The sequence below is a fragment of the Patagioenas fasciata genome, chromosome 4, assembly GCF_037038585.1.
Source record: "Patagioenas fasciata isolate bPatFas1 chromosome 4, bPatFas1.hap1, whole genome shotgun sequence".
Classification (NCBI taxonomy): Eukaryota; Metazoa; Chordata; class Aves; order Columbiformes; family Columbidae; genus Patagioenas; species Patagioenas fasciata.
The window spans coordinates 78,378,003-78,395,456 of NC_092523.1; the positions used below are offsets into that span (position 1 = coordinate 78,378,003).

The 17,454-nt window shown below is 38.4% G+C and overlaps 1 protein-coding gene across 4 annotated transcripts in view; it reads right to left on the reverse strand.

Moving 5' to 3' along the window:
• The window catches only part of BMPR1B (bone morphogenetic protein receptor type 1B), a 203,302-nt gene that overhangs the window by 122,293 nt on the left and 63,555 nt on the right, over positions 1-17,454 (reverse strand). For all 4 annotated transcript variants that reach the window (XM_065837456.2, XM_071808249.1, XM_071808250.1 and 1 more), the window contains exon 3: positions 1,663-1,724. The gene's annotated coding sequence lies outside the window, so the exon portion shown is untranslated. The remainder of the gene's footprint in view (positions 1-1,662; positions 1,725-17,454) is intronic.

Here is a 17,454-nt window from a genome sequence, read left to right on the forward strand (position 1 = left end):
GATAAACAATAAACTAGAATAGTGGAGAAGGAGGACCAGTATTTGCTATCCTGTAGTTATATATGATAAATAGATTACTAACCACAAAAATATTCAAAACCAATAGAAAAAATGAAAGTTTCTTGTAAAAGGAAATACTTCTAAACTGAGGTCAAAACCTGTTTGAAAACATAAAAAACCATAATCATTTTCTATAGGCATGGCAAGACTAAGATTTGGGACAGACACTGAAAATTAAAAGCATTTTAATGGTCTTCAAAATTCTTACATACCATGTCCCTATACAAACAAAGATTAATGTAGAAAACATGATGTTTAATTCATTTGTTTAGGTTATAAGCTTTGGAAGATATTAGATAGGTCTTTTTTCTTAATATAGCCGTGTAACATACTGTCACTTCAGTGATAACCTGTCCATTACTATAAGAAAATCTACAATTTTATTTTAAACTTAACAAACATTCATTCTCTTTCCTTTCAAAACCTACACATAAGTACCAAAGCACCAGAGTCTTATAAATTTTCTAACACCAAATACAAATCAAGTCATGAAACTGCTCTAGGAAAAGTTCCAAGAATGCAAACCCAAAGGAATTTCAATGCAATTTCTCAGTTTGAGGCTCTGTACGATACTCGGGCAAGGTAACAGAATACGGTGCAGTCAAGAACAGCTATCTGTTTATGGAAAATGTTTAATCATCTAATTTCAACAACTTCCTGAATTTTCTTTGTAAGCTTTAAGATGAAATAGATGTATGTAAATGGATGAAACTGAAAGGATGGCAAGGACTCTGTAGAGTCAACAGCTCACCAAGTTTTCATTACCTTGGAAAAGTAGATATACAGTTCATAACTTAAAGGGTATCTTCATACGTTTGTAAACATCTATCAAATTAACAGATTTCCTTGCCTTTTACTTGGAGTCATGTGAATTGCTTACCTGTGTTCTACCAGTCTGCATTATAAGGAAAATAAGCACAAGCCCCATTCCCTGATGTGGCAAGGTAAAACTTCTCACATGTTATTTTTATCTCAACTGTGACTATATGGCTTACGGCACCATCTCCAGCAAATTGGAGCTTTTCCCATCGTGAACGGAGTAATTATTTAATCTTTCACCAACCCTCCTGAAAAACCCCCAATTCTTTTTCTCAAGCACAAGGCAGGAGTTTTAACAGATTGTTTAAACAAAGAGCTGCTGATTTCTCGCTCTGCAGAACTACTGCTTGTTTATCCCAGGGGAGACATCCGTCAAAGAACGACAACTGGGCATGTTATTATTTAGCAATAACCTCCAGGGGACTAGGGACATTTCCTGAACATGAAGTTTAGGTCTACCAATGCTTCTCTGAAAATGAGATGGATAAAAGGAGACAAGCAGCCTACACCAGAGCCATGCTGCTAAAGAAGTTAATTCTTCATCAATTCCTTCTTCAAAGACATCTGGGTACCAAGCATTCAAAACTATAAGACCACCCAAAAGTGCACAACTATGTCTTTCTCGAGTGGCCTCTTTATAAAGCCTGTATCACCAGGAACATATCAAGTGCTTTTTCTTCAGCTTTTCAAAGCGTAGTTCACAAACGGTAACTGTGTTTAGTTCATGCTGATGCTTATTAATAATAATGGTCTTTATAGAAAATTACTTAACTCAGTCCTTACCTGAAGAAATCTTAATTTTCAAGAAGTATTCTTGTCTCACCGTTTAAGTAATATTGTATAACCTGCAACAGAGCAGAAAGATACACTCATTACATTTGATACCGTGCATTTAACATGAACATGATAATTCAATCACACCTGAGCGAACCAACAGATAGAATTTTAACTATCATCATGATGCAGCACGTATTTTATGGAGACACATGTCAAGCAGTAATTCTTTGGGAGGATGTGTACAATATCACATACACACACTAATAAGAGGTACCTTTTTCCTTTTCCAGTGTTTCTGCTGAGACATGGAGAGGTAAGAGTTTTGATCTACCTCAACACATTCCTCATGATTCCCATCTGATTAGCTAGATTAAATAATTAAGGTCCTGCTGACATTGTATTTCTTGTCACTAACCAACCCAATCAGCTGAATTAGGCACTTCAGGAAGAGGTGCATGATTGGGCACAGATGCACTTAACTCCCATCAATTTCTAATGAGCCCTTCAGTAAAAACAAACAAACAAAACCCATCCTTGCTTAAAACATGGATCAGATTACATCCTAGTGAACACTCAAAGCCTAATTATTAAGTAGATAAACAAATGCAAGTTTCTATTGACCAAAAAAGGCTCCCCATCCAAAAAGGAGCTGTAACGCTGCAAAGACATTCAAATCACGACAGCACACATTCGTATGCATCATTTCCCGCTGAGGGCAGAAGCTGTGAGTTTAATCTTTCATACATCTTGCTGAAAACACCATTAGGTGTCACAGCCTGTTACATCTACTGCTCTTTAATCCGCATCTGCTGCCAGACTTCTGTAAAGTGTTCATTTGTTGTTCACTAAGGAGTCTTTGCCGACTTGAATTTATAGAGAGACTGACTGATAGACCAAGAAGCTCTGTTGTAAGAGACAGTCTACATGAACATCTGCAGATCTCAAATTTCAATTGATTTTTTTTTTTTAGTTCTTCAGGTCACCTACACAGAGACAGCACAAACTGCCTTTATTCTAGGAGAATTTGCTGGCATAACCACCACAACAAATTTACACCTGGCCTAAACAGCACAGCACCGAGCCAAACACCGGCAGAAGAAAACAGCAGTAATGGTGTTTTGCTGCTCAAATATCTCCAGGAACCTGTGTGGAGCCTTTGTTCTCCATGACGGTTCCCCAAGCTGGACAGGCAACTACAAGCATCAAATTACACTTCATTGATCCAGGGAAACTGAGCTAGTGTTCGGTTTCAGCTCTGCAACCTGCACATTGACCTGCGTGTTTGTTGGCATTAACAAAAAGATTTCAGGAAATGAAGGGTTTGCACTGTGAGTTTTGTCTTTGGAGAGGTGTTGGAAAACTGGGAGGAAAGAAAATCTTCCCACCTGGGCTTTTGTAACCCCTCCCTTCAACAAGTTACTTTCTGCTCCAAATTCGATATGATCACAGTCAAACACAAGCCTGGAAATGGAGGTGGTCTGAACAAGTTTAGAGTCCTTCAGTATAATTTAATGTTACCTCTAGTAAAATTGGAGGATGTATGTAGAAGGACAGGAAAACAGGGAGATTACCAAAGAGTTCATTCAAGTAATATTTTAAAAATACATATTCACACAGTCTATCAGTACAAAACAAGAACCTGATCATTTGCAATGAAAACATGTAGTTTATATGGAAATTTGAAATAATTATAGACGATGGCATTAACAAAATCCTCAGTATTTGAATGCCACAGTATAAATGAAGAAAAAAAAACTGAAGGAAACAAACAAAAAAATTATTCACCGTTTTCTATTAAAAAACTAAAATATTCCTTGATAATGTTTCATTGAAGTATGTTACAAATTGAAGTTGTTCAAATGTGCAAGGCAAGAAAACATCTTCACAAAGATGCTTATAAGATGATGCAGCTTAAGTCATCATCTCACCCACCACCCCGAAAAACTCGTGCCATGTGAATAAATCACATAGAAGAAATTTCTGAGAAACAATGTTCGCTTTCCAACGAAAGCAGAAAACACCATCTCACTGTGTTCATATATGGGAAACAGGAGCCCAGAGTTTCAGTTAATTGTTTGAAACCATATAAGAAGCAAGTATTATCCAGTGTCTAACTCAATTCTAAAATCAGCTGCAATACTTGTGTATTTTCTTATCTTCCTTTAAAACTCGTATAATTTTCGAGTCCTGTTGGGTTGTGGTCTTGCCTTACCCCTCCACGCTACATTTTATTATTTATTCTGGCTAACTGATTTGTCTGATTCCTTGTCTGCATTCAAGAGGCACCTGCTGTTTGGAAAGAAAATCTGGCACTTCTGGACTTCAGGTTGAGGGTATCCATCGCATCTGAGCAAACGCTAAGACCCTTGTTTCTTTTAGGGTGTTATTTCCTATATTAAGATTTTCACAAGGCAAACAATCACAACACGCTTTGGTTGGTTGGTTGTACTTTTCTTTCCTAAGCAAAGACCTTAGAGTTCTTTCCCCTGGTTTGGGATTTAATCTTAAATGAAAAGGACTTGTGAAATCCACATTTATACCCCAGAATTCAATTCTTGTCAATTCGCAGTTATTTTTACCTAGCAACATCCAAAAAACATGTATGCAGCACAAGTTTATGTGATTGCGCCCTTACAATAAACTTTCAGTATCCTGAAAAAGTTCATACTCAGTTCAGAAATCCCTTGTTGCCTACTCAGAGAGTACCTGAGGTACCCCGTAGTACATCTATTGCAGAGAACCAGTTGAAAACCCCAGTAGCAGATGGACTGTTCAGAGTAGGCTCCTTTTATTTTATATTAACCTCTTAGCTCAGTTTTTACTTTTACTTCACAGTTCAAGAAAAGGAGACAGTAGAAAACAGGACAAGCAGAAACCCAACTAAGATGAGGTTTCCTTTACAGCGTTTTCAAAACTAAGAACACAGAATATAAAGTTTCGCCTTCTTATCTAGAATATGGAAATCCTTCCGATTCTGATCTCGGGCTGACTTCCACTGACACCAGTGTCAGGGCTGCATGGGGAGCTGCCACTGCCCATCTGTTTTACACGGATACAAGATCGCAATCAGATCTGGGTCATCTCACCTTTGAGTTTGCCACACACAGGACTTAAAAGAACACACACGCTAGTGCATGTTCTAACTGAAATCTAACTTACAGGCATAGAAAAATTTTCAGTCTTTTCCCTTCCACCCACTGATCAGAAACTTATCTGTGTAAATGAAGGAGGAACTTCCTTTCTCTTTCCTTTATGAAGCACCCGTGCAGTATGTTTACCCATATGTCTACGGAAAATAGACCAAATATACCTCTAGTATCCATAATGTTAGAGAATTTTAATAGGTAATAAGGTATTAAAATGTAGGGAATGTATTTTCCATTATTCAAATATTACAAGTATGGACATCTCTCTCCCTTCGAATCAAGCAAGTCTTAACATGAAGAATAATCCAACAATGTCAGCAATTCAACACGCAGTGCTGACTTTGAACACATTTTAAAAATATGTTCATGACACACAAATAACAGAGGGGATCCCAACGTGTTTCAGACACGCTGGCAGACACTTTTCAATGTCAGAAGAAACTGAAAGTGCAAAACCTGACCCTTGTTCTGAATACGTACATGCTGCATTACTGAACTCCAAACCAGCACCTCATCCAAAATCTATCTAAACATCATTTTAATACAAAAGGCATGAAAAAAAACTCAAGCTTGAACAGCATATACCAGCCTACGTTCACAGCTCCAAGTCACTGCAAACATTAGCTCACCCACATGTGCACAACTCAGGCACATTTCCTATGTCCTCCTGCCATTGTTTTCTTAGTCACAAGAAACAGGAAAGAAATTAAAATTATGGTTCCAAATGTAATACTTTCATCCAGTTTATAAAACCAGTATTCTCTCTTGCCTCCTTTTGTAAATCAGTTATGTTTTAGATTCACAGTACAGAGGGTGTGTGCCAAACAACAACAAATGATGAGTCAGTTGAAGCTAAAGATACCTCCCACGTGGATCGCTGTTGCAAAGAACATACAACTAACGGTCTCCGCTCCACAGGAGAGATTTATTGTATCTGACCCCACAGGTGAGCAGTTCATACACAGACAACAGTCATGCAGTTGGACCAGTAGCATGTCCTTACTTTTCACTGTTTATCTTCTCAGTGCCTCAGAGGATGTTTGACTACGAGCAAACACTATCCCTTCCAAAGCTGATGTGTATATTAGCCGCCAATCAAAATGGAAGATGATTAAAAGGGTCATTGTTAAATGTCAGCTGAGGCAATGAAAGCCACCACTCAAAGATAAGTGAGAACAGTAAGTTACACTTCTGCTGTCTCTGACAGATGTGATCAACAGAATTCTGCAGTTTTTGGGTCGCTTGGTGTGATTTGGTGTGCATTCATGATGGGAACTATGAGGGTTTTGCAGCACATCACTCATGGGGACAAATATCCATTAGTGTCCAGTTCAGGGCCAGATTTCCCTCATTTGGAGGTTTACTTTGCTTGTTCTGAGCACATGCAAAGCTTCCTAGGGGAAGTAGGAAGCTTTCAGGCTCTTCCAGCAGTGATAGTATAGATATACCTGAAAGGGCAAAGAGCTGATTTGATTCCAGCTGTAATTCTTACATGAAGGAGTAAACCCAACATTGAAGTAATGGGCAGAAGGGAAATCAACAGTTTATTCCTCCTCTGCAAAACAAAAAAAACTAAGAACAATTAATTTTATGCCAGAGATCCTGAAAGGAACAAAGACTACTTTGATGATCATGCTTTTAGTTTTAGGGCCTACGTGCAAAACCTATATGCAGACATTGACAGCGTGGTGTTGGCGTTCGATTGTAACCGTTTTTTCCTTTGAAAAACAGGGGGAATCTCTGGAAAAAGGGCTTGTGGTGCTTTGCAATGCTCCCTGATTTATTCAGCAAGGAAGACAAAACAGATACTTCATCATTTTAGCTATAAAAGCCAGCGTGGGGGCTCCGCTAGCACAGGGATAACCAACTGGGGTCCCCAGCTCACCAGCAGCCCATAAAGCTGCTGCCGGGGGACCCTGGCATTGTATTTAAAGCCACTTTTAAAAGCCAATATTGCAAGCTGTGCAAGACATGATGTGTAGGGAGCCCCATAAAATCCTTTAATGGAAACAGTGGGCCCACGGTGGAAAAAGTTTCAGGAACCACATACACAGGTATAAACAGTTCAGCTCCCATAAGGCACCATGGCCAACCTGAGCGTACGAGCTCCTGTAGCCACAACCTCACCGAGAGCTTTTTTGTGTGTGTGTTAAACCATTGGAGGTGAGGAGAGCAGGTTAGCCAGCTAGAAGGCCACCAGTAAGATAGGAATGCAGAGCAACCTTCCTGGACTACATGATCTGGAGAGGCAACACAAATCTAGCAGGGATACATGGCTGCTGCTGGGATGGCACCATTCAATGTCCCCTCCATTACTTATTCTTAGATAAAGGACTATCAGTTATAACACACTCTCTAGATGTCTTGAGGAGGGACCTGGGAAAAGCTGAGCTCTCATATCTGCATACAAATGATAATTACGTATTCAAAGAGATGACCATAAAAAAGTGCAAGCATCAACAATCAGATTATGGACCCATCGCTGCTACAGAGTAGATCTTCATTTCTAAAAATGATGTGAAACCTGGAGCACCAATAACACTGTATTTTTTATATTCACATACAGCAATTGCATTTTCACTCCTGCTTTGAAAGATTAAAAAGCACTAATGTGGTCATTAGGGAATCTCATCAGAAATTATCAGAATAGAGGGGGAAGGAGGGAAGAAGGGAAAGAACTAATACAATCGCCTCTTCTTGATGCTCTTTTCTGAATAAGGACTAACACATTGCCCAGTTTTCTTCTCAAACTACCATGTAACACTGGTAAAAGAAAAGAATAAAAGGCCTTTGGAAAAGAGTGAATGACTTTTTCATGACTGAGTATCTGGTTTATATTTGAACATACAGGAAACAGATTATCCTAATCAGCCCTTTTTACCTACTGCCAAAAATATGAGAGTGCAGCTTTACAACCAAAGCAAGCTGTTATCCAGTCCTTTTATAATTCACCCCAAAACCCTACATTAATGCAATATTCAACTAAGCAATTAAATGCAAGACAATCAGGAAAAGCAAATGACAGAGTCCTCCTGGCACGCGCACTCATCCTGCAGACTTCCTACTGTGGACCATTCTTACACTGATTTTTTCCCAGCACAATTTAATTTTGTTAAAACCCAAAAGTAAACTCTGTATAACACCACACATACAAAGTGTAGGGAAAATCATCTGTCCCTAGAAAATTTTCTAAGAAATCATACTTTCAGAACTTCTGTTTGCATACAGTATCATTCTGTTCATACCTTCTGCTTCCAAAAACTAAAACTATTGCACATTTAAGCTAGTTTAAATGTGCTGTCAATTTCCAAAACACTTATTTTCTTCCAACAGAAAGTACTCTTTTGACCATTTGTCCTGGAGAACGGCTCTTGTTCCTTAATACACAATCACTGTGCAGATAGCTAATGTATGTGCAATTAATTAAAAAAAAATCTATATATCAAATTTATTGCATATGTGATGAGCAACCACATGATTCATCACATTGTAAATTCGCAATATTTAGAGTGCTTCAGATTCACTACCCAGGTACAAGCCATACAGCCCGCCATACAAAAACATGGCTCACCACGTGCCAGGCACCAAATGTGAATGCTTGCCATGCAACTGGAAGAAGAATTATATCAGAATTAGCAAGAAATTAAGCTCACAGCATCTTTAACACTATTAAGCAACAGACTGATCCATTTCTGCTTCTGCCAGTCAGAGATAACTCCCCCAAGGGAGGGAGAAGTTCATATGCACACAAGGAACACTTTCCTTCTGACTTAAAGCCAGCCAGACCAAAAGAACATTTGAGATATATAATTTGGAGGAACAGAAATTAGAAATAATAAGGCCAGGTTTGAAAATATATGACAAGTGTTTTAACAAAAATACAGCACGATATCTAATGCATTGTGACAAGGCAGCAAACACTCCCTATGACAGGGCACCTGAACAAACATTTATTATCCAGATCCAAGTGCAAGCAAAGAGTTCCAGAGTTTATATGCTAATATACCTTACTTCAAAGGTTTCCTTCAGCTACATCAGAAGGCAAAATGCCTGGAATTTGAGCACTGAGGAAAAGGGGACTGACAAAATGTCATGCCGGCAAAAGGAAAAGACACTGAGAAGTGTTCAAAGATGCCAAAGCTTTATTTTTCTGTTTTCTGTAACTGCAACACCTGTAACCAGGTGAGCTTTGTTCCCAGCACAGGACCAACAAAAGAAACAAGAAACTACACTGGTAAAAGTTTCTGTTTCCTAAGATATTCCCTGACAACCATGGTAACTCTTCTAGGTTTCTACATTACTTTGTGTTACCGGGTGCTTGCAAATCAGGAATTTGATCTTCTGTCACCTGGCAAAAGAGAGACACAGCTGAGGCCTTACAAAGAAAAGGTCCCGTGACAACATGGTTTACTGGCAGAAGGCTTGGGTCAGCTGCCAGGACTGTTCAGAGGGTCACTTGAAAGAGGATTTCAAAAGTAAATAAAATAAAAGGAGAGAATCAACTTCAGTAACTCGGGATTGCTACAGAAACCTGCTGGGTTGATTGGCATGGTGGGAAGTTAGAAAGTTTGCGGAAAAGGAGTGGGCAAAGTGTAGTGTGGTTGGCTTTGGATGGGAGGGTGCTTCATGTTCCTCCTTCCCAGACTGATGACCAAGAAGCAAATGAGCAGGAGCACACATGGGCTGGGGTGTGAGGGCCTGATTTGGTCCCTGAGCAGCAAGCACATGGGCAACTCTTCCAAATCCAGGGCTGGGACACTGATCACTTCTCATTTCTACATGGGGCTCAGACAAATAGCAATAAGTTAAAATAGTGAAGCTAAAGGTGAAAATAAGATCTTGCTTAGTAACGCTAAAGATAGTGAGGTCCTTTTCAAGGGTATTGTGCATGGTGGTTATCAACATTCCAAGATGGACATGATCTAACAACGCAGAAAACACAATAAGTTTCTAACTCATAGATTATAGGAAGACATAAAGCACCATTCTAGTCATGTAGTGATAGTTCTTAGTTGTACATTGTACCAGAAATGCAAGATAATATATTGCAACCACAGGAAGATGAGGCTTGTTCATTTCTCAGTGTGAATAAACAGTCCCTGATGGCATGTGGCACAAATTCCAACAGACTGGGATAAAGTCACCTCTGCTCCATTAGTAGCTTTTAATAAGGTCTATAATACCAAGGACATTAGAAAAGAAAAAGGTAGATAGTTAATGTTGTGTCAACATTCAAAGAAGACCAACCCAAATAAATTACAGGCCGTTTATAATCTGACATTGATCCAGACAAGGAAAGGAAATATTTTCAGGGGATTCAATTGATACACAATCGATGAACAGTTATTAAATTAATGCTAGACATCGTGGATTAATGGAAAATATATCTAGTGAAACACGGTATGTTTCATCCTCTGATGAGTATAACAAAACTATTGGATTAAATAAGCACTTACAAATAAGGCACATCAATATATGTGAGCTATTTCACTTCGTATTATCTAAAATTCTAATCCACAAAGTTGATGCTAAAAACAACTAGTAAGCACCTATTCAAAAAACTGGCTGATCTCAAGAGTGATCACCGATGTAGAATTGGGCTCTACTGGTAACATCTGTATCTAGCAAACCTCTGCAAGAACGCGTATTAGCCCAGTAGTGTTCAACACCAAGTTGAAGTATTTCTACGTACATTCACAACTGAAGATTTACAGTTAGCAACTAAAAGTACAAATTGTTTAGCTTAAAGAGAAGCTCTGAGAACAGAGTTTAGTGCAGTTCCCAAGTGTTCCCATTGGAAGAAAACACCAATCTTACTTCAGCTGATGAAGGCGTAAAAAACCCTCAGCTAGGGATAGAAATTCCAGAAAGGTACTTAGAGTTAAAAAGTAAGATCCTTTAGGCAACAGCTGTGGTTTTAATCTTTACAAGAGAAAGTTAACATTAACATTGCCTCAACAGTGAAAAGGCTTTATTTACACAAATAAACAAGAAAAAAGCACACCATCCTTCTCTTTCATCTGCTGTACTGTCTTGAATACTTACAGACGGCTTGACTTGCTGTTGCTGACAGGAGGAGAATCAAGTAGAATGTGTCCAGTACAGTACAACATGAAACTGATAACATTATCCTACTTGAATGTCAAGCTTGCTTTGGTAGCGCATGAGCGATATGAAGCCAGAGATAAAAACATCAGCAAGAACAAAAATCCCCGAGACACTTAGAGAAAAAAAACAAGAGCTAAAACGAGCAATTGATCTCAGGGAAGATATCTGAGTCAAATTTAATCATATGTTAAGCAAAAGCAAGCATGTCTCGGGCAAAGTAGATTACCTTCACAAATGAGCAAGCACTGAAAGGAGAGTTTACTCCATTCCTTTACATACTGACAGACTGGAAGCACAGGTTGGAAAGGAGCACTATTGATAAGAAAAACAAACACAACACAACAGAGGAAGACCTCAAAAACATACGGGAAGAAAGGTGGCAATATACACTGGCAGGAAGGCCAGTACTGGATAGAAAATGGATCAGAAATATTGCATGGCTTGAGAAATTTAGTTGTAGGAACAAACTGTACGACTAGATTGAGGAGGAAGGTCAGAGCAGATTTCCTAGAGCAGTTCGCTACTTTCCCTTCTATGAAAACCACAGGGTGTTTGTCAAAGCTTGCACAATGCCTGTTGGATCACATACAGGATAAACAGCTTGCCAGGCAAGCCTCTGAATAAAACAAATCTTACTGTGCTTCTGTTTGTTCAGCGCTACTGCCTGCATTGGGAACTGGAAATGGTACTTTCAGAAATTCTAGTAGAATTTCATCTTCTAGGACAAGAGTAACATCCTTGTCACCAACTGATGAAATTAATAACTACTGCCAAAAATTACAGAAAAGCTGCAATGTCGATGAAACTGCACTTGCATGCAGAACCTAAAATGCCAAATCCCTTCTAGCTGGTGTGACATAGCCATAATCTACTGCTAGGCTCTGATACAGCTAGTAATGAAGAAAGCCTGCGAGGAATGAGAAAATTATTTATGAAAACCAAATCAACTCAGGTGAGCTCAATACAACCTGGTATCCCAAAGTTTTGAGGAAAAAGTTGCCTATCCATGTATCTTGAAAATTGGTTTTGAATAACTTAGGTGAATGGTGACTAGGTCACATCAATCCTTTATGTAACAATAGCATGAGCTTTACTGAGCAGGCAATATGAAGCCATTTCTTCATGGTCTACATTTACCACTGTATATGACAGCTGATTACGCCCGAGGAGCTTGACTAATTACTATCATCTAACCCATTTCACTGATGAGCAGAGTTACTGCTCTTGTGTAAATACCACCTTTATATGCACATGAGCCTTTTTAGCAGATGGAATAGTCATTTTCGTTTCCTGAATTCAATAACAACTTGCCATATATATATATATATATATATTACTTTGCAGTCCTGAAGATTCACACAAAAAACAGAGAATTGCTTTCTTTGTTTCTTTATAAATATGCTCAAAGATTTCTGTATGAACTTGGTCAACAGTTTGAACAAATTGTCAGATGATAACGGTACTTAGGCCAAGACTAGCAGCAGGACAATGCAGCGCTAGAAGAGAATAAACCTAAGGGAAACCAGAGGCAAACAAAGCCCAGTATGCGCTGATGAAGGATTCAGAGCAATTGTGGAACTTTCACTGAAGATCTTGTGTAACAGTTCTGATTTTTGGTTACACTCCTACAAATAACATCTAATGTAACTATAGGATGGTGAAAGAATTACAACCCAAATTACTGAAAAGACAACGTCTTTGTCCTGCATCATTTTCTCATTAAAAAAATTAAAAAGCCCCAACCTAGAGAACTGTTCACTAGTTCTCTTCCTTGTACTTTGTGTCCATTTGAGGTTTGCTCACTCCCCATGCCTGCAGTTCCCACAAACTGAGCCTGACAAAAGCCACCTTGTCCGATCTGTCAATAATTCTCCATCGGATGAACACACGGGGGAACTTTCAGCATATTTGTGCTACAGAATTTCTCTGGTTCAAAACATGAGGTAACAGTTTGCACTTTGGTATAAATCATAAGAAACAATACCAAAACCAAAATCTCTCACGAGGAAGCATTAAAGATAAAGAGGTTACTGTATGAATGCTTTACAAAAAGGGTATTATTGAATTCATGGTACTGCTGAAACTCTGGATAATTTCACCCCTTGACTGTACTCTCAAGTTTCAGCAACTTACAAAGAATTCATTTTCACCTTTTAATCTTATGGATTACATATGTTTGAGAAAAAAAAAAATGGAGCAGAAAAGAGACCTCCCAGTTTATAATTCACATATTAAAGGGGACCTCCTGCTATGAGCAACTATTTCCTAAATGGTGATTTAAAAAAATACATCGCTTTAAATGCATGGATTATGATGTTTGCACCAAAATAAATGGTTCGCAGTGCAAAAGCCGCCAGACTTGATGAAATATGAGGGCAGGTGTTTTTATAGGAAAACAAAATATTATGGAACTCTTAAAACAATGAGAAAATCACAGACATCACAAACAAAACCCAAGATCTTTGAACAGACTGTTTTTGTGGAAGAGTCTTCCTGCTATTACAAAATATTTTGCCTCTTAATTCTGTGAAGACTGAATAATCCAGAAACACCTGAAGAAAATACAATTAACTGTTCATTTCTGGGAGGGGAAAAAAAAAAGTCATATTTATTTTTATCTTTATTTTTACAACTAACCTCAAGTGGAAAGCACTATGAAAAAAATAAGCCGTGTTTTATGCTTATCTGCAAAGAACGAAACCTCTACAACATCTCTACTTATATCCTTAGCACATTCTTCTGACGTGCTGTTTAGCAAAGAGTTACCTGATTTAATCATTACAGATGCCAAGGGAATTGAGGGCACTGAGTTCCTCACAAAATGTGCTCAACATTTGCCAGAACCAGACTTTTCTAATGCCTCTATTTATCGAATCTTTCCATCTCGATTCAGTAGGTAGTAGAAATTGTCCGGTTTTAGGGAACGCAATCTGTCTGATTTATGGTCTAAAGGCCAAAACCTGGCTACCTTCTATATAAGAGCAGGGAAGGTGAAAGTCATAGAGAAAGAATTATCTTTCCTGAAACACGTATACTGAATGCAAGGCACTGAAGTCCAGAGAAACGGAGCCACAGGGGAGAAACACATAAATGACAAAACAGTTCTTGTAATAAAAAGAAGTACCAGCACTAGTAGACCTTGCTAATAATACAAAATATACAAGCAGATATCCTTTCATCTTTAATTTTACCACAGTCAGAGTGCTCAGTACACTCTCCAAAGATGACTATTGCTCACAAAAACATAGGAAAAAAGAATTAGATGCTTTGCTGTTCCCAAGCCACTTCTGACTTAACACGCTTAACAAGATACATGAGTAAAAGACATTCAGACAAATATCAATTTATTCCAACAAGCTCTCCAAGTGGAAAAAATGTCTGACCTTCTTCTTGGGTTTACCCTCTTAATTAATACTACCTCTAGGGAGACACTGCGGCTCTCACAGCCTGCAACATTAATTCTTTTTATTGGAACAGATTATCTTTTTGAATTGTGTAACATCTGCCCATTGATGCAGTCGTCCGTGAAATGATTCCTTCGTTAAATGACTACCCTCCTCAAACAAGGCAGCCTACAATATTGAAGATGTCTTGCTCCTTTTACAACATCTGTTAAACCTGGATATCCTTGAAAATAAGAAAACCTCTTTGGAACAGAGGGGTCCCAGAGCCAGCAAAGTCAGCATCTGCTACCCCACATGAAGTATTCCTGCGAGCACCACGCTTCCCAGGGAAATAATTGCTGAGGAAAACATTCAAAGTCATCTCTGTGCCTCCACACGACCAACTAAATAGCATTAAAAGAGAGCAGGTCACTCAGAGTTTAAATTCTAACATATATTCCTTTATTAATCCAAACTGGGGGGAGAGGGAGAGTAGATGCGGTTGGTGCAAATGCTACAAGTATCTCATAATTGTCCTAAATTAAAAGCTGCTCTCTACTGCTCGAGCCCCGTTTAAGGCAAGCCAGCACGCTGCCAGCTGCGCTAATTAAAACACTTGCAAATAGTGTCCCTGTACACCTTCATCACAGGCCTTTCCAGATGAGAAGTCGCATGTCTGATTTCTATCAATATGATCAGACAACATACTGAGATATAAAGAAAAGCGCCTAAAGCCAGTGTTTGAAGTCATGTATCTGCTACAGTGCAAATCAGTAACTCAAGATACTGGAAAATGAGAGCACGAGAGCCGGGAGATTTTGAGCTGCTGTTCTCTGGTTGTGCCAAATTTCAGAAACAAATTTACCTCACTTGCAAAATGCTGCGTTTTCCAATTTAGAAGAAATCCTGTCTTTTAAACTGAAAGCGCACTACAAAGTTTTCAGACGTGGCTGGGAGCAATCCATGATGACAATGCTTGAGACAGCTCTAGGTTTGCAGGGAGAACGCGGGGCTGAGGAGCATCGTGTCCTGTCCCACCACCCCGATCTTGGCTTCATACCACCAGCTGTCCTCCATTAGGAGAGCAGCTCAGCAGTCAGAATGGGCGCCCACAATTGAAGAAAATGAGGCAGAAACCAAAAACAGCGTCTGTGGATACATACCCAGGAGTGGTGTCCTCGCTACATAAACTTCTGCTGGGAATAGGACCCTGTTCTCCTAATGATGTAAAGATACTTTTCACACGGCAACAGGTTTATTACCCAAAAGATAACAGGAATCGCCATGGAGTACGGTATGACTTACATCAAAAGAGAAGATTACAATGATTATATATTCCAAGACTGAGAAAAAGAAAGAGCAAACAAACTCCTCTAATTGAAGACAAACTAGTTTCCAATCCAATCCAACTTTTTTCAGTTCCTCATAGTTTTATCTAACATTTATTTTAACTCATTTTCAGTGCCTAAAGGAAAAATGAGCTAAATTCAGCTAACATGCATATATGTGTGACTGAGTCAAAGGCAAATGAGCCACACAGATGTTTTCTAAGTACACTAGATGAGTAATCTTGAGATTAGGGAAGATTTCAGGCAAGTATTACTGACTTGGCTTGGTTTTACTTTGATTTCCTCTGGATTTAAAAATTAACTCTATATCTAAGAAAATCAGTTCAGATAAATAAAAAATTACAAAGCTTTCAATTCCACAGTCCCCTGCAAGCCTTAGTAGAGTGTCTTTTTCATTCTTCTAATTATTCAAGAATCTCCAACTTCATGATGAATGCCTGTACATTCAGCTGTTTCAATAGTTAATGCCTCAAGGGAGAAAAACATTTTTCAAATACAAATTTCATTCACATTTTTAAATTTTTCAAATGGAAAATCTACATTAGCGTTAAAAAAAATATTCATAACTTACTTTAATTATTGTGCTGTTATTTTACGACATATGTTGCTATTTGTATACCCAGTGCTCTGCTGAATTAGAAAGTAGCTTTGGTAGTTCTGGGATTTCAGTCAAAAATAGAAAGTTGGCCAAAAGGCAGGCAAGTCCAGGCTAGGAGCTTTTTAATTAGTGCTAAATTCCAGTTTTGAGCCCAAGAGATGAAAAAATTGAGATAAAGATATTCCATAAGCACAGATATGGACATCAGTTTGTTCTATAGAAATTTCGTTTCTCAAATATGCCTAACGCTTCTGGAAGCATACTGATTTTGAAACTGTACAAAAATGACGAACCTATTTCATATATAGGTCAATTGAAACAGAACTATCTAGGTAAGTTAAAGCATTCTAAGCAATTTTTGTCTTTGCTTACCTATTCAGGATGCCTAGGATCACAGAATCGGGCAACAAGAGCTCAAAAAACAATGCTCACAGTAACGTGCACAATGATTTTCTACTCAATTTCATTTTCAAGATGTTGCACACTAGACAATTGTGCGGTGTAGAAAAATAAGCACTTTCGGCTGATTAAAGAATGAAATTATACCTCAAAGAACACTAGTTTTAAATTACAAGTAGGACAGAAGACACTAACAAAAAGCAAGTTGTAAATTTCTACAACCACAGGGACGTTGTTTCGAGTAAAATAAGACACCTGAAATCCTTTATATATGTGTGGAACGTATTTCTTAGCCTTTGGATGGCAGCAGTATATTAAGATACCTGCCTTTTCTCAGCACATTCAGCATCTCAAAACACTTGATAACAGATACAAATTGTATGTACCACATGAACAACATTGACAAGACAGAAGGATGGGAACCCAGAACCGCTGTTTAAAATGTATGGCCACTTTTAGATTACTTTCCTACTATTTTTAGCATAAACACAATCAAAGGCTGCATAAAATCTCCAGCAGAAGCTGATGGTGGACAAACTGAACCTGAGCAAGCCTTCAAACACTTGTGGAGTACAGGAGGTATTTTTAGATTTCCTCACAAACTGAAAAGAGTAGTTCCCAAAGCTCAAAAATGGATTATTTAATTTCATTTTATTTTTCCTGGCATTTTATTGCAAACACTCTTAAGGCTGTTTTCAGGTTAAGAAAAACAAGCGAAGGGAAAATGCACAGGTTAGAGTTCGCTCTTCTTGAAATTTAGCCCAGAATTGCTAAGTGTTAATCTCTGGAGGAAAAGCAAACTAATTCTGTAAGAG